Below are 19,816 nucleotides of genomic sequence, written 5' to 3' on the forward strand. Positions count from 1 at the left end.
GGAAGTATAAAATTCAATATAGAACAAGAGGTAAGTTTAGTAAATATTATTTTTTCTTTAATAAATTGAGACATTTTCCTTACAAGGTGTCATCCACGATCAATACCAAAATTACCATAAATTACAAATTTTTATGCTATATACATACGCATGTAAGTATATATAAAATTAAATATTTGTCATAAAAAATGCATAATTGAATAAGAATTATTTTCTCTCAGCATAATGAATTTTCTGAACAATCAAATTCAGTTGACAATTTAATTTGGAACGATAAACATATTAAGGAATCTTAAAATTAATTAAAATGAAAAAGTTTTTATTTTATTTTATTTTAATTTTATCTTTCAATGATAGTTTACAATTATCGACCCATTTTAATAGAACAGAATTTTTGAGTAGACGAAAACGTTGGTTAATATTTCAAGGAGGTGGTGTTAATAAAGTATTATATAATATAATTATTGTTAAAATGAACAACTTATATGGAAATTAACATTTTAGATGGTATTTGGTGCAATTTATCCACTTTATCTTGAGGATCCAATAAAATATCGACAAGTTAATTGTGCATATAATTTGCATGCACAATATGCTGTACCAACTCAACCAACTTATCCATGGAATAAATGGATAGGTAGATCTTTACAAGAAGCTCGAGAAAAATTTGATAAAACAGGAATATTTGGAAAGGATGATTCAAGAAACTTAGCATATATGGGATTAGAATTATATATGAATAGTCAAGGTAAAAATGGAAGAAAATGTTTACAAAGAGCAATATGTGAAAATGCTCAAATTGATCATCATGATGGAATGTGGTCAGAAGTTTTAAATGCAATATTAACGTGAGTTTTTTTCTTACATTTTCATTTTTTTTTCTCTATTAATTTGATAATTTATTAAAATTTTAGACCTGGGAAAGAAGAATTACATGATGATTATAGAATGGCATATGATGCTGGTTTATCTATGATTGATTGTTTAACAGCGTTTCCCCAGTGTCCGTTAGGTGATTCGTTTTCGGATTTAATAACGTATCATTCAAGTTGAGTTTAAAATTATAAATGATCGGGAAGAAATGCATATACAAGATTTAATTTCATGAAGTGATCTATAAATTTGATATTAATTGCAATTTTTATATCAAAGTGGAAATAAAATCAGTTCTTTTATATCAACTTACGAGTATAATTTAAAATATGTCATTTGTAGAGAAACTGCAAATGAGAGAAGTCTAAATTGGATTGACATTCACTTAGAATATATATAGATTTATCCAAGATAAGATTGGATCCTGAAGGTTAATAATAATTTTTCCAGTGTTTAGAAAACAGGTCTATTTTATTTCAATACACGATTTTCGTTCGAAATACAAAAAGTAGTAAATCGCCTAAAAATCTTTTTTTAAAGTTCTTATAAATAAATGCACTTGAAATTTAAAAATAGCGTAGAATAGTTATGAAAAGTGAAATATAGGTCAAATAATTAATTTTGTTTACACATATGTATGTACATAATTATTGTATTATATGGTTTTTGAATTTTGTCACCTTCCATTAATTCATTTGAAATTGAGACATTTCTTTAACAATATGAAAAAAATAATGTTTGCGAACAAAATTATCAAATTCATTCAGTTGATTCTTAATGATATTTCTTATTATAATTCAAAATATAAGAATAGTGAAGATTATTTTTAAGATTTCTATATAAGGTTAGTCTCAATCACATGTTAAACTGAAAACCATCGAACAAATATTTAAGAATTTCAAAATATTGATCTAAAAATGAACTTTTTCTTAATATATTTACTGTTATTATTGACATTTTCTAATAATTTATTATTAATAAACAGTTTGAATAGAACAGAGTTTTTAAGTAGACGTAAACGATGGTTAATATTTCCAGGCGGAGGTACAAATAAAGTAAGTTACATTTTAATATTAACAATGGTAGTGGTTTTTGGAGCGGTCTGTTTGAATTGATTGTGAATTGAAATAGACAATTATTTTAATTGTATTAAAAAAATTTTTTGCTAATAAATCTATGAGGAAATTTTCTTTAGAAATATTTTTTGTTCCTTTGCATGCATATTGAAATTTAAAAAAGCTTGGAATATACGAAGAAATTCGAAAAGTTAAGTAATATTCAAATGAAATATGCTGTTATAGTTTGTTTAACTGCTTGAGAGATAAATAAAAAGAAATAGTGTGCAAATTTGAATATAAATTCTAAAAATATTTAAAAAACTTTAAAAAAAGACTGTTAAAATTGCTCAACTATTGAAGCCGATTTAAATTTTATTCATTTTAGATGGTTTTTGGTACGCTTTTTCCACTTGTTTTAGGAGATCCAATAAAATGGCGGCAAGTCAATTGTGCATATAATTTGCATGCACAATATTCAATACCAACTACACCAACTTATCCATGGAATAAATGGATAGGTAGATCGTTACAAGAAGCTCGAGAAAAATTCGATAAAACTGGAATATTTGGAAAGGATGATTCAAGAAAATTAGCATATATGGGATTAGAATTGTATATGAATAGTCAAGGTAAAAATGGAAGAAAATGTTTACAAAGAGCAATATGTGAAAATGCTCAAATTGATCATCATGATGGAATGTGGTCAGAAGTTTTAAATGCAATATTAACGTGAGTTTTTTTATAATATTTTCATTTTTTCTCTATTAATTTGATAATTTATTAAAATTTTAGACCTGGAAAAGAAGAATTACATGATGATTATAGAATGGCATATGATGCTGGTTTATCAATGATTGATTGTTTAACAGTATTTCCAGAGTGTCCTTTGGGAGATTGTTTCACAGATTTAATATCTCATCACAATTAAGTTCTTTAAATGTTAATTGCTTTAATAAAATTTTCTTATAACCTAATTTTTTTTTTTAAATTTGAAATTTTGTAAAAGTTCGTAATTTCGTTTTTGTTTCTATTTGTTTTTTTTTTTGTTTTTTTGTTGTTTTTCTATTGTATACAATAAGGGAAGCAATATGATGGCATCAAATTTTTCACGTGTTGGAGAAACACAAATATTGACGGCTTTTAGAATGATGTCTGTCTGTCCATATCTATCTGTTTAGCTGTATATCTGTGATTCAATAAAAATTTAAAATGAAACAACCAATCTCAAATACTTTAGATAAGTGATTAATTTTCGTTGCATACGAGACAGTAGTTCACATGGAGTTTTACTACAGGCGGATAGTACATTTGTCATAATTTTCATAGAAAATTTAACACGGATTTTTTTTAAATTTTCTATGTGCAGAGTGTACCGTATTAAGTGCGCTGCTATATACCACTGTTAAGGTCTTCAAAAGTAGAAAAAAACTTTTGTCTTTTGATGATATCGGCAGCTCTACAAGTTCGAAGTTATATAGAGATTTAAATCCACTCCCGACTGATGTTTTTACTTTTTAAAATTTTAAGTATAACTCCGTTTCTATGACAGTTAGGCTCGTTACTAAATATGATTTAAAAACTTTAGTATAAGTCCTCTCTCATGAATATCTACACTTCGGAATCGCATGACTTTAAAGTTCGAAAAATTTCTAATTTTAACTTTTCATTTTTAAAAAATATTAATTTTGAAGGTGATGTAACATTTCAGTTTTCTCAGAGAATATCATAATGGCGTCTTTCATTGATACAGTTTTGTAAGTCAAAACTGACCTACTGACTGATTTTAGCAATCTTTTTATAAACAAAGATTTTTAACAGATCCATACGTAAAATATACAGAAGAGAATGGTAGGTAAAAATATTTTTTTAATACTATATAGAATGAAATATACCAGAGCACATATTAGGTACAAAACACCCTGTATAAGGTCCGATTAGCAACATGATGACTTAAGCCTAATTTTTCCATAAAATTAGGTTCCATATAACAACTAGATTCTTACTATAAATATGGAATTAACATTTTTTGCCAATACCCAAAAAAATAGTCAACTAATTTCATTGAGTGCACATATAGAAAAGACCATGAATTTTATTAAATTTTTTTTCACAAAAAAAAAATTTAGATTAAAAAATTTTAACACAAATTTCTCTCCATTGTCAAATTATGAAAGCTTTTATTAACAGGAAAAAAAAAATTGAAATTCTTAATTTTTCTCCTTTTTTTTTTTATTAAATAAAAAAAACGAATTAAATTGCGTTCGCTTTATTTTTTATAACAATATTTGCGTTTATCTTATAAATTAATAATTTATTTTTTTTTTCTTAAACCGAATAGTAAAGCTAAAAAAAGAGAGAAGATGCCCACAAAATTCTTTTTTGTTTTTTTTTTTTATTTTTCATAATTTTAATCCTTTTTGGATCACCTTTTTGTTTTTTTTTTGTTTTACAAAATAACGCAGCACTAGAAAAAAAGGTAACAAGTATATTTAGTATAAGGATAAAATTAGTATTTAATTTCATCTTTTTAACATTTTTACAATTTAAATTTTTAAAAAATTAAAAAAGCAAAAATAAACTTTTTTTATAATCTCATTCAAAACATTATAAATGAGATTTTTCTATAGAATAATGCACAAAAAAAATAAAAATTGGTTGAGAAAAATTGCGATAGGAGCCTATGCAGAGAGATGGTAGGTATTATGAGAGTGTTATATAATATGTATATGATATGTATGTATGTACATTATGAACATTAAAATAAAATTACTCGAGAACATCATACAGTCAGATTCAGATACTTGATTTAGTTTTATAGATAATCGCAGGCTATGGTTCATATTTTCTATATACATATATACGTTACTCTTCATATAGTTATTCTAATTTTTTTCATTATATAAATTGTTTGTAGCAGTTTTATAATGATAGTTGTGGAAAAAAGAAAATTTATAATTTTTTCGTTTTTTTTTTTTTGAATAAAAAAAAATTGTAGAGAGAAAAAGTTGTAGAAAGAAAAATTAAATGCATAAAGTCTGGAGGAGAAAAATTATTTACAATTTTTTTTTTTTTATTTTCCAAACGAACATTCTCTTATTATAAAAAGAAGGGGCGGCGGCGGATGGATTTTTTTACATTTTTGTAATTTTTAATTTTTTTGTTTTAATTTTATTTTATTTTTTTTTTTTGTGTTAGGCTTGACTGATAATTTCGTCCCAAAGGTTTTTTTTTTCTTCTCATTTTTATTTCGTTTGAAGGTGCACGGCATCTCTTCAAAGGTGTTTTTTCTATACAATGTTAAGAGGTTAATTACGATCCTTTGAAATTCATTATAGATTTAAATAGAAATTCTGAAGAGTATTCTCTACTTCTTTCTATATATATGTATATATATGTATATATAATGTATACATATACATGTACATAAAAAATTACATGTTTTTCTCCATTAAAAATGGATAAAGATTCAATTAAAAACAGAAAAAAGTAAAAACAAAAAAAAAAATGTGAATAAGAAAATTGAAATAAAAATTGTTAAAAAAAAAGGATTATTAAATGAACTTATAAAAATACATAAGTAAAGGTTAGACATTAATCCTCTCTTTATATAGAAAAAAAAAGAAAAAAAACAAAAAAATAAGATTAAAAAAAAAATAGAAAAGAAAAGAGAAAAACGAATGCATTTTTAAGTATTCGTTTGGTAAAATAAAAAAAAAAACAAAAGTAAAAAAAAAAATTACACAAATGTGAGCATATTTTTCTGTTTTATAGAAAAAGGAATAATAAAAACGTAAAAAGGATACAAAAAACAAAAACAAAAAAGAAAAGTAAAATGAAAATTAATTTGTTTATTTTTTCTTTCTATTTTTTTTTTCAATTAAATCGTAATGAAAGTAACGATTTTACAATAATTAAAGCATTCTTAAAAAAAAAAAATAAAAAACAATAACAAAAATAATTTATTTTTTTTTTAATTTTTTAATTTTTCATTTATTTTTGCTTTTTATGTACATTTATAATGAAGATAGATAATATTAAGTGATTAAGGATGTTTATACACTGAATAAGGATCATTATATATAGAAGAAAGCTATAATATAATAAAGAATTATCAAATCAAAAAATAATAAAAAATTAAAAGCTATCAAAAAAACAACAACGAGAAAATAATGGAAAAGAAAAATTAAAATTGTAATGTGGGATGCAAGGAGTTTTAAATATGCGATCAAAATATCTAAATAAAATTTATGATATAAAAATTCTAAAAGAAATGAGAGGCAGAAAAAAAAAGCAGAGGAAAAGAGAAGAAGAAAAAAATTGTATGATGAATTTTTTTTTAGAAACCTCAGTTAACCATGTTGGTACTAAAACAACTCCGATGGTTGTTATTACAAAAAAAAAAAAATAAAACCAAAGTTTTTAAAATTTTAAAATTTATCGCTTTAGTTTTAGTTGTACTTATATAGAATGGTTTAAAAAATTATAGCTGAATTCTAATTAGAGAGTGAAAAAAAATTTTGTTTTCAAGAGAGAATTTATGATAGGAAAGAAAAATTAAGATTTAATAAACAAATACTTACAATCATGTGGATTATAGTATAAAGTAATGTAAAAGAACATTTCGTTGGCAATTTCTTCATGCTTCTGTGGCTCAGTTGATAGAGCGTCCACCTAGAAAGCGGTAGGTCACTGGTTTGAGTACAGTTCGAGGAGAAAAATTTTTTAATTAATTTTTCTACCTTTAACTCGTTCCTTTGATTACGTCATCCATCTGTTCTGCAGTTGCATGAAGAAATTTCCATTAAGTTAAAATTATTAGTGTAATAAGCACATTACTTATTAATTTCACAACTATGATGTTGTATTATTAAATTCATAATAAAAATCTGATTTTTTTTTCGAACTTTTCTATTAAAAAAAAAGAAAAATTGCAAAAAGAATATTTATTATAGTTTTACTCTGTCCGTGTCTTCCGGTATTGCTTTCGTCCACTTATCTATTTAAAAAGCTTTCACACTCTATATAAGTTAGAAAACTGAAATTTTATATCCGCATTTACCTTATATATATAGAAGAAAAACTTACATATTATAGATCTTATATAGATTATAATATTGAAATTTATTTTCCTAGTAGAAATTTTTATCCTGTTTCCTCTCCTCAAAAATATATAAGCCTTGAAAATGCTATTTTTTTTGACTAAAATCGCATAACCTGAAAACAATGAACAATTTTAAAATTTTCCAAACAAGGAAAAGTTGAGAATCGTTTTTTCTACAATATCGTTTAAAATTACAATGTCAAAATGAAAATTGAAATTAATAGTTATTATCATTTTTCTTTAAGACAGTAGCTTGAAAAAGTTTGAAATTGTAGCAGCTTCGGGAAATTAATAAATAGTTTATTTTGTTAGAAAAACAAAAATATTTTTACAGCTTCTTTCTCATTTTCGAAATTATCTAATATTAAGATTAGTGAAATTTCAATTCTTAGTCGTTATTACTACTTCCGAAACAGTAAATGCCATACAATTGAAAAAAAATAATTTTGGATCTTAGCTCTCTTATACCTTACAACACTGTTCAATTCGTCAATTTTTTTTTCAATTTGTTTTTAGTCATCCGAAATGTATGCAATATTTTGATATACATATTTTAATTATTAATAAAAATAGGTAAAATAACACGAAAATTGTTTTTTAAATAAAACTAAGAGAATTTGTTAAAGGGAAAACTGTAAATTTTCAAACCATCGATTTGATGCGAATTTATTTCTTTTATTTTAAACTATAAATACATTATTCTCAAATAGAAATTATGTTTTGTTAAAAATAATTTTGTTTTCTACAACATTTATTAATTATTTATTAATTAATTGTTTCTCATCTTGTATATATTCTTAACATAAGAACTGCATACTAACATAACAAAAGTATAAACACTGTGTTTATATAATATACTCGTATATTCCGAACGACGTCAATCGTTTAACCATAATCGTTGCTGCAAAAATTAATTTCGAAACATGATCGATTGCAATAATAAAAAAAAATGCACCGATTTCCTTCTTAATTTACCTTTATGTTTGGAGCAATAAATGATTCACTCAAAATTTTTTCAAATAAATTTTTATCTGGGGGTAAATTTTAGATAGAGTTGATTATTTTATAAAAATACTCAATTGAGCCTGATTAAGATTTTTTTCATTGTTTACTTAATGCCATTTATTCCTAAGCTAAGTTCGGACTAGTTAATAAAATAGTTTGCTAACAAACGTCAATTTTTTTTTTTGTTTGATTTTTTCACTCTTTATGCCAAAATTAACATTTGGTAACTTACACTGGTTGACTTCTGACATCTCCGTCATATATTAACAAAATGTAATACGATTAAATTAAAGAAATAAAATTTGTACAGAATTTAATAAATGTTATTTACTGTCATCACGCTAAGTTGAAATTTTTTTAAATATTTTCTCTACTTTATGTATACAGACATATTAAATTTTACTCACTCTATAAACTTTATTTTTTAAATTAAGTCAAATATCCTTTCATTTTAAAAGATTTGTTTTTGTCAGGCTTTTAGGTTTTTATTAATAAGTGTTTTGGTTTTTTTTTTACTCGTATTTTTAATAAAAAATATTTTTGTTAATATATGTAGATGGATGAATGTCTATGGTGAAGTGCATTTCAGATTTAACAATTAAAATTTACAAAACCTTAAAAAATAAAAACACGATTTTATAAGATCAAAAGAATCGTAACGGAATTGATAAATACAACAATCAATATAACAGTAATTTCCGTTTAATTTAATTTTAATAAAGAATTTTTAATTCTACGATATTATATATGTGTGACGTGTAACTTTAAGCGCACCTTAAACACATCAAAAACTTTTTTTTTCTTGTTTTTTTGTTTTAAAGTGCATTTCAATAAATTGATAAAAATGTTTTTAAATGGTTTTCTTTTTCTTTTATGTCTAGTAATTTTAATCTAAATGCAAGTGCTTTTACATTACTGTAAATTATTTTAGAATGACTTGTAAGGACGCTTGATATTTATATTAAGAAATAAAAGAGATTTTTAATGTTAAAAAAAAAATGGTACATTACATACATATGAACATATATATACCATATGAATAATGTTAAGAATTTCTAAATTGATTTAGCTTAAAAATTTTCTTATATAGCACATTATTATTTTACAAATTAAAAATTCATTTACATATACACTTATATATATATATATACATTATGAGAACACAAAACCATTAGAATTTTTATTTGAAATCTTAATTGTATAAGGTTTATATACATAGCTATATACAAAAAAAAAAAATAAATAGGAGTCGAGAAATTGAAAACATTTTAAAAATTCTTATGAATTTTCTTTTAATTTTTTTTTTTCTATTCGCGCGAAAATATAAGAAAATTGTTTATTATGAAAAGCTTCGTTATACTCTGCATTAGTATAGTTTTAATCTAAGTATATAATATATGCATTGAAATTTCGTTTGCTATACTCAAATTTATTTTAATTAAAATTAAAATTTTAAAATTAAAAAATTTCTATATGACTTATTTTTGTAAAAAGAATACTGTTAACACCTTTCCAAATTAGTGAAGATTTCTTTCATATTGTTCTTGTTGTTTTTATATACAATTGGAAATGTACAAAAACAAGATTAAAGTAGTATTGCATTTTAAAAATTAATCAGCCAAATTAATATTTTCAATTAATCAATCAAAAATATTTTTTGAAAATTATTAATGACAAGTTCAGGTTATCCTTAATATAATTACGAGTACATTATTTCGTTAGATTGTATATTGGAATGGAATCATTGAAAGATTTGAATATAAACTGAGAAATCAAGTATATTATGTAACATCTCGAGTTTATACTAAATTAATTATAAGGCAGTCTTAATTTATTATATATTCCTCTATACTGGTTATTATAAAATTGTATATAAATAAATACCTGAAACATATTATACTATTCGCAAAGCTAAATTTTGTTTAACTTAATGGAAATTTCTTCATGCAACTGCAGAACAGATGGATAACGTAATCAAATGAACGAGGTAAAGGCAGAAAAATTAATTAAAAAATTTTTCTCCTCGAACTGGACTCGAACCAGTGACCTACCGCTTTCTGGGCGGACGCTCTACCAGCTGAGCTACAGAGTCATGAAGAAATTGCCGACGAAATGTTCTCTACATTGCTAAGTATTTGTTTACATTGACTGCTACATACAATCTACTATTGAAACACACAATAACGAGAACATATATATTTATAGGTATTGTGCCTATTACACTAATTATATTATGAATTTACTAATACATCATAGTTGTGAAATTAATAAGTAATGTGCTTATTACACTGATAATTTGACTTAATGGGAATTTCTTCATACAACTGCAGAACAGATGGATGATATAATCAAAGAAATTTTGTTGTAATATGCTAAATAATTTTTCTTTTTATAAAATATCAACTCTATATTAACATATATATTTATATAACATTACATGCATTCGTATATTTAAACATACAAAAAAAATTAAGTAGCATCTAAATTACATGATACATAATTTGATTTTATGATGCATTGTCCTTCAAATTAAAAAATATGATCATGGTCGCTCAACATAAGAAATTTTTATTTTATATAAAATGCATTATTTCACCTTAGTTGTATTACATACATATATAAGTGAAAGTGTCATCGGTATATTATAAAAATTTTAATTATTATTTTTTGTTTTGTTTTCAATGTAAAATTTTTTTCTTTATCATAATACGGAAATAATGTGAAACTTCTTGTATTCATTAAAATTTATTCTTTATTATTAAATATAATAGCATATATGAATCTTTACTAATGTTCTGTTTAATACATTACAGATGTATTTATATACGTTGTATAGTACATATACGATTTTGTTAAGTTATATACATACATATATGGTAGATGTTGCGTTTCATCTTCTTGAAGAAGCTTTTTGAACATTTATATGGAAGAAACATTAAAAAAAAAATATATGGAGATTCCATGTTTTTTGGTTTTTCATTTTGATTTTTCTTTTTTATTATCGTCTTTGGTTTGGTTATATATATATTATACATTATCCTTGTATACTGGTGCTTGGTTTTTGTATAGACCGTAAAGATCTTAAAAACCACAATGAAATTTCTTTGTATCTTTTATACTCTCATTTCCTGTACTTGTAAAATGAAAATACAATAAGGAAAAAGGAAAACAAAAAAATAAAATACAAAACCAGAAAAAATACATGAAAAAAAAATAAAAACCAGAAAAAAAGAAAAAATATAGAAAAGAAAATGGAAACCTCTTTTTGCCACTTGTCACCCTTTTGTTGCAATTTTTGATGGTTTCATTTGCAAAAATAAAAAGAACAAAAAAAAAAAAAACTTTTCTTTTAAGTTTTTCCAATTTGTTGTTGTTTTTTTCTTTCTTTCTCTATACAAATTATTATTTATGTGTGCACTGTTTTTCCTGGGTGTAATATACTCATACATTCATCATTACTTCCTTACTTTATTTATATTTTAATTTTTGATTTCTTTCATTTTGTTTTTGTGTGTTTTTTTTTTTTTTTTTTGTTATAATTGTTATTTTCTTGTCTGAATTTGGCTTCAATAAAAATTTTCCATGAAACCAACTCAGTAAAAACACTCATTTTCTTTTTACAATAAATTTTAAATTTCAGTGTTACCGTTTTTAGTTAATACAAATTTTTTTTACTTGAATTTTTATTTATTAATAAATTTTCTTTCTAAATATAATTTCTATATTACTTTCATCTTTTTCTACTTTCATCGTTGCAATATTCAGCTAACTTCAACGTTATTATTTTTATCTAAACACGTAAATGGAGGCTGCTACTGTGTATAACTGTAATATAATAAATTTTACCTGTATTTCAGCGATATAATAAGCAAGCAAAAAAAAAAAAATCAAATTAGCTAAATGAAATTTTTTTTTGTAAATGTAATTTGATTTTATGTTCGGCCATAATTTGATTGTTATTGCAAAGTATAATTTACGATTTGTGACTTAATTTACTTGATATAATGTAAAATTTTCTTTTATTTATATTGAAAAAATAATTAAATTAAAATTTTCTCGTGTATTAATCTATTTCAAAATTTTTATATAATACATTTTTTTTTATGTTTTGTAATATTAAGCAATACTGTGATGACTGTGAATTATGTTTTGTTAAATTAAACAATTTATATCAAGTAATTCGAATTATAATTTGAAAAATTTATTCTATTATTTTAATAAAAATTGGATGTATGTATTAAAATATATCAACATACATTATTTTTCGTTCACATTCGTATGTTTTTAGTTTTCTTCATTTCTACTTTACCCCTGGGAGGAACATACGGCTGGTGCATGATATCGTAGATAAAACATGAACAAGTCTACGGTTCGTATTTTCTTGTTCACATATTTAATGATTCACATATAATTTAATGATTTTGTTAAATATTTGTAAATTAATATTTTTTTAATTTAAAAATGTTCGTAATTGTAATTGCATAGGTTTGAAAATAAGGTTTATTATAATATTGAAAATAAGGTTTATTTAAGAAAACCTTTGGTATTACTATAATACGAGTATTTACTATATATTACATCAAACTGTTAGAAATTATTTCAAAAATTTTAGATCAATATTTTAAATTGATAATTAAGCAGTAAATATTTTTTTTGTTTTACAATATAATACAAAAAATTTACTACATTTTTTCAGAATATATATAATATAAACGGCAACACATTACAAAGTTTTATTGTATATACCTATATTATTGTATACCTGATTGTGATGGTCAAATCATAATTTTGTTAACTGTATACGATCTTTTTTTTAAAAAAAAAGTTGTATATGTATATATATATATATATACTTAAAATTTACTATAAAAAAAAAAAATTATTAATACATTAACTATATTTTTTCAATTGTTACCTTTTATTTTCCTTTGCTTATATTGTATATTTTAAGGCTACTCATAGCATAATATAATTAAATGAAAGAAATGAAAAACAAACAAACAAATAAAATAATAGTAAGGCTTTCTTAATTATTTCCATTACTGTGATTTGATAAGATCCTATACACTAGCATATATACATATATGTATAGATTATATGTATGTAGTTATTTATTTCTTCTATACTCGTATGTATATACTTATAAATTCATTAAATAATAATAGTAAGAATAATAATAAAAACAAAATAAAAATAGGTAAAGGTGGAATTGCATTTTTTTTGTATATGCATCGCATTTTAGAAATCAACTGAAACTGAACCAACTAAACAGAAAGTTTAATAAGTCATAGTAAATTAAACAGACTTTCAGTCTCAATGAGTCATTATTATATTGTGTGTATATATACAGGAATATTATACTTATGCAGTTAAAAGGATTAAGGATTCAAACTTTATGGAGAAAAACAAAAATAATAGTAATTTTAAATTACAGTTTTACGAATGTATAATTTGTAACTATTTATACACACAAATACATACATACATTAATTTTTGTAAAATTTTATGGAATTTCAAAATGAATTTGAAATACGTGCATCATACAAAAAAAAATTGCTTTTTTTTCTTGTTGCTTTCATTTTTCATATTTACAGATGGCACTATATAAGACCGAGTGCTTAAAAAGTTATTATATTATAAATTATAATGACTATTATAAATTTAATGTTATAATTAAATTGTGTGATTTACACCTCTAGTTTAATGATTTTTTTTTTGTTTTTTTTGGAAAAATGAAAAATACAAACAACAAAATACAAAATTTTGATTTTTTGTTTCAAGATTTTTTTTTTTTTTGTATAATTGAAATGCTCATTAAATGAAATTATAAAATCAAAAGAAAAGTTTTCTGATATTACTTAAGTACACTGGTACATTAGAAATAATTATTACTTTTGATGAAAATATATGTATGTATGTAGAGAAATAAAAGTATAGTTTAAATTTTTTAATTGATGTTTTTGATGTATTTTTGAATTTGTTATACTAGGTATATAAAATTAAAATAAGTGCAAGTGTGAATATTTTTTTCTTTAATGAAAATTTAACAAAAAAAAAAAAAACTGAGCGATTTTGTTCATTGCAATTTTAATTTATTTTTAATTTAAAATACTTTAACATATATTTTTAAATATTTCGGTGAACTTATCATAGAAAATTTTATAGGGTCATATTTTAAAATGTATAGATATTTGTTTCGAGTAGTGAAAATTATTTAATGAACAAACAGGCGATTTAAGCACTATTTGTTAAATTAATGATAATTTTAAGAAGTGATCATATATTTATTGAGAAATCAAAAGTATTTAGAACATACATATATATATGTACTTAGAAATAATGGTAAAGTGATAAAATTGATTCAAGTAGCGTTTTTGCCTATACTCTTCCAGTTTTGATTTACGATATTAAATGGGTCGCCGAATAATATCATTGTAGTTTTGAATTTTAATTAAAAGTAGTAAAATTAAAAAAAAATTTTAACTATTTTTGGAACTGATATGATTCAATTTTCTTAAATAATGTTCGAATTACAAAAAATAATTAAAAATTAAGTTTGCTAGATATATGATTTGTAATAATGCAAGATTTGCTAACAAACTATATGTACAATTTATAAACTTCAATTTCATCTATTTTTAAGAGTGTTTTGGAATTGCAAATGGATTAACGTCAAGCGATCCTCTATATATTATGCATGTGTTAATCGAGTTTTTGTGTCTCACAGAAAAATTACTAAAACTATATGCTACACATACCGAAATACATAGATAAGGTAATAAAATTTAATCTACATACTATAAAAAAGAAAATATTTGTTTACAGAGAAAGTATAAAAAACTCGAATTGAAATTGTTATATTATTTTAGTATATGGGTTATTTGCAATTTACAAGTGTAATTTTAGGTTATTTTTAATGATTTGCTTATAATTGTACACAGTCAAATACACAAATAAGCATTATCTACAATTTAACAGGTAAAATAGTGATTTTCTCAAATATTCGTTGTGGTCATAGAAACAATTTTTTTTCACCCCTTGTAATTGTTATAAATTCAGTCATTTAATTTTGAATGATGAAAGTTGAAATTTGATTCAATTTCATTTATTTGTTTTGTTTTTTGGTTTTTTTTTTTGTTAATCGTTTTATTAGATTTTCCTATATTTTGAAATACACATCGCAAGTACATATTTATACATTATCGTGCCATTTAATTCTTCATTATGAATATAAACACGCGTGCTATATACAGGGTGGGTGGTCCGTAACTAGTTATAAAAGGTCTCGATAAGTGATTCCTTGGAATTTTATAGGAAAAAAATTATTCGTGTTGGTGAAGAAGGAAAAATTACCACGTTTAGGAGTAGTTTTGGAGAGTTGCAGAAAATATGAAATTAAAAAAATTCTGTTTGAAAAATGTCCATAGCATTTATGAAGATATTTCAACGTTTTTTTTTAAGTCAGAGTTATCAATTTCACGTAATAGCTGTTTTGAGTTGAAATTTTTAGTTAGATAATTGAAAATTTTTCGAAAAAGCGCTACATTATATATTCTGCAACGGGCACACATCATTTTATTATATAAGTAACTAAATAATACAATCATATGAGTGATTATAGTCGAGCAATATCAAATAAATTGCCGTACAAGCTGTATTCTACTCTTTAAATATTTAAAATTTATCACTACGTGTACTTATTGTCGCAGACAAATTTGTAAAATATTTAATTCTTTAACATAAATTTAAAATAAAAAAAATTATACTCGTATTTACCCTATTACTAAACAGTTTACCTATTATAATTATTTAAAAGCAATAAAATTATTTTCAAATTAAATTAAAGAAGAAAGAATCTTAATATGAACCACGTGTATATTTTGATCAAATACCGAGACAAAAATTTTTTCTCCCTACATTTTGTATTCAATGTTTAATATTAAATGGAATTTGTTCCCAAAAATAGAATTAAAATAAAAACATTAAAGAAACCAATAATAATACAAAAATATTTTGATGAAAATAAAATTTTCATTCATATATAAAAGATTAAGAACTCTATAGAAACGTGGATTTATAAATTTATACAGAAAAATGTTAGAATATTGATTGAACAGTATTATAAAATAATATAATATATCAAGTTGGATTTAAGTGTCTACACAGGTAAAGCAGTATAATACATGTAAAACAGTAGGTACATATAGTTAAGATTTAAGTGTAAGCATCTGTACGTATTTCTGATTTGCTTTTGTGTGTTACCTGTATATGACATACTTATGTGTTTTTAAAGAAAATTGTATAAGTCCAACGAACATGATTGGAAGCTTAAAATTTATATTTATTTTTTTTGGAAAAGGCTAGACTAATCCCATAATCGAACCCATAATCGAAATATTTCGGTTCGACTTGTATATAAAAATTATTTTAACTGTCACAGAGTGCAGATTAAGCTATGAAAATTTTGCTACAATAAAGAAATTTAAAGCTTTATTTAATTTTGTTTGTAATTATAGATTTGTATTACTAAATTCGAGATTTGAAAATTATTAAAAATTAAGAAAACGTTTAGGCGACGTTTGTATTTTTATCACTTAAAATCAAGGAGTTTGTATTCGATAAAATCAGGTTCCAGAGTTGTATATAAAAAGGAGTCGGCTACGGAAAATTACAAAAGAAAAAGTTCAAAAAGTTTTTGTTTTTGAAATGAAAGATTTTGTTAAAAAAATAAATTAAAGTATAGCCTTGCTGAAGGACTAATACCTTAATTTCAATCTATTTGGTCTCTAATAAGTAAAATATTTTCAGATCCTATATATTTGTCCTTATTCTTCCTAGAATCTTTCCTATTCTTATATATATCAAAAATAAATTACAAATATTTGTTGAACAAACACACGATCCCTTTCTTTGAGTAAAATTTTGATTTTAGTTTTAGTAATAGGCACATTCTTATTGATTCCGCAACTATGATGTTGTATTAGTAAAATTCATAATATATTTTAGAACTTATTTGGAATTTGGCCGTGCAAAAAAATCAATTCAAATTGATTAACAAACAAAAAACAAAACGCGTCTATTTTGATGCGGAATATATAATTACAAGGATATTTTTTCATAGATCAGTTAATTTGAAATACAAAGAACAAAATAATTTTATATTTATAATTTTTTTCTTACTTTTAGTTTAGATCTGCAATACTTAATGTGCAAATTCACAATCATGTTTTAAAATTTATATTATCCATATTAAAACTATAATCTTCTCTTGTACATATCTATACATATATGAAATATAATTCAGAATCATTATTGTTCACCTTATTTCATTTTAAAAATCGAATTTATTAAATAACAATTTTCAAATTACAAAATATATACGAAATATTTTTATTGCAATCAAATGTTTATTCAAACGTTCAATATATGAATTAAGTTTGCCTTGGTTAACAATCCATATGTGCATAATGGATGGTGCCTTTTGTTAATTCATATTTAATCTAACCAAATATATTTTAAAATATTGAATGTGATTTTCAAATATTCAATTTTTTTAATTGATTCGTATACTAGATTTTCTAAATAATAAATATAGAAATTAATTTATTTGTTTTTTTTCAATAACTCAATACAATAATCGCATCCGCATAACTATATTATAAATAAAATTGTATACGGGATTTATATAGTTAAAATTCAAAATATACACAATATTATTTAACATTTTAATTATATAAAATAATTATTCTATATTTCGTTCTTATCTTATACAAAAGTTTATTCTTAATTATACACGCGCATATACTAAATGCAACTATTTATTAAGAGCTGCTAAAATATACAATTTAAATGTTATATATATATTCATAAAATAATGTAATTGTTATTAAAACTAAAGTATATAAAATAATAAAATATAGATAATTGCAGCGCTCTTAAGTATATACCTAGTATAGATATTCAAAATTTTGTTGGAACAAAAATAATATCATGTGCCAGGTCATTTGATTTTTAAGAATAAAATATCAAATTTTAAATTTTAATTTCACATATACATATACATAATATGCCTCTATATAATATACATATGTATATGTGTATACGTACATACTTTTTATGATATTCAAATAAATTTGTATAAATATATGTATTATGTGTATATATAGTTTTTGTTCAAACAAATTAATTTAAAATCTAATTTGCATACATTAGTACAAATGCATGCATAAACAAAAATCTTATTATAGGCACCATGTCCATTAGTCATGGTCTTATGAATTTCTATGTATATATATATATAATTTTGTATATTATATCATTTCATTTAAATATTACAAAAACAAATATAAACATATGCATATATATATATACTTGTATATATACATAATACAAATATATTATAAATTCATTATTAAATACTTAAAAATCATCCCTCCATGCAACCAAATAAAGCTTTTCAATAATATATTAAAGTCCCTGAAACGTAAATAACATAATGACATCATTAATGACATAAAAATCAACTAATTTTATGTCACTTGATATTTAAGATTACGATAAATATACATTGAATACATACATATATAGCCGCATATATATAAAATTTGTATATATATGTAGCTATACGTTTATAGATTACTGATGATGCTCAATTTTTATATAATATACATCTATATAGATATATGTATGAAAAAAATGTATTTGTACAATTTGCACAGTACTGGAAAAATTTTAAATGAATTTTCTATGTTGTACCCATACAAGTTGTTTGATTCCATTTTGAAAATTTTATAATATTGTTTTGTGATTTTTACACTACACTGATAAAATAATACTGTTACTTCAAATAAATTTTTACATATTTTTGTGTGTTTAAGTTTGATTTAAATGTCAAACATGTTTCAGGCAATTGCTTGATTAGAATTTGTATGATCTTTTCTATTTGTTATGCAACAAACAAAATCAACTAGCAATAGTTTTTTTGAACACTATTATTAAATTCAAATTAAATTGCACAAAATTCATGAAAATGTTTGACTTGTTACTTGTGCCCTAAGTTTTTAAGGAAGGAATTGTTTTTGAAGACAGAATATAGCAAGTTTTAACTTATAAATTTTATTATAAAAAAATGTGGTTTTTTTTCTTGCCCATGAGTGTATCTAGTTATCGAATAATAATTTAGTTTAAGTGTACATTTGTATCTGTAGATGTAAGTATGTATGATATCTACATGAATGTGAACAAATATTTTTAATTTATTCAAGCACAATTTTTTGCAAAAATTTCAATTTCTATTCTTAAGTTTTCAAGTGTCACTCATTATAATTTTGATATTATCTAAGAAGGGATTTTTAATTTTTGGTTTTTTTTTTTATTACATATTTGACTAATTATTATCATTGTTATTAAAATTTTTGTTATTTTTATTTCATTATATAGTTATATAAAATGTTATAAAAATCAATTAAAAGCTTGTTTAACAAAAATCATTATGGTTGGGATACCTTGGATCACAGCGTTAAAAATAATTATGTCGAAATTTTGGTTTGAATAATTAAAATTAAAATATAAATTTTAATAATCTCTTTAGGAATACATTCAATCATCTTATTCAATTGCATCTTTGAGACCAAAATTTTAAAAGGATGTTCAAAACTGACACCTATTATAACTCAATAAAATTTTTTGAAAATCACTGTATTGTTATAGTTGGTTCCTGTTGGCCGATTGAAATCATGAAAAATAACACAAAAAAAAAATCAATATTGTAATTAAAATT

Source organism: Condylostylus longicornis, unplaced genomic scaffold (genome assembly GCF_029603195.1).
Source record: "Condylostylus longicornis isolate FDR11 unplaced genomic scaffold, ASM2960319v2 ptg000040l, whole genome shotgun sequence".
Lineage (NCBI taxonomy): Eukaryota > Metazoa > Arthropoda > Insecta > Diptera > Dolichopodidae > Condylostylus > Condylostylus longicornis.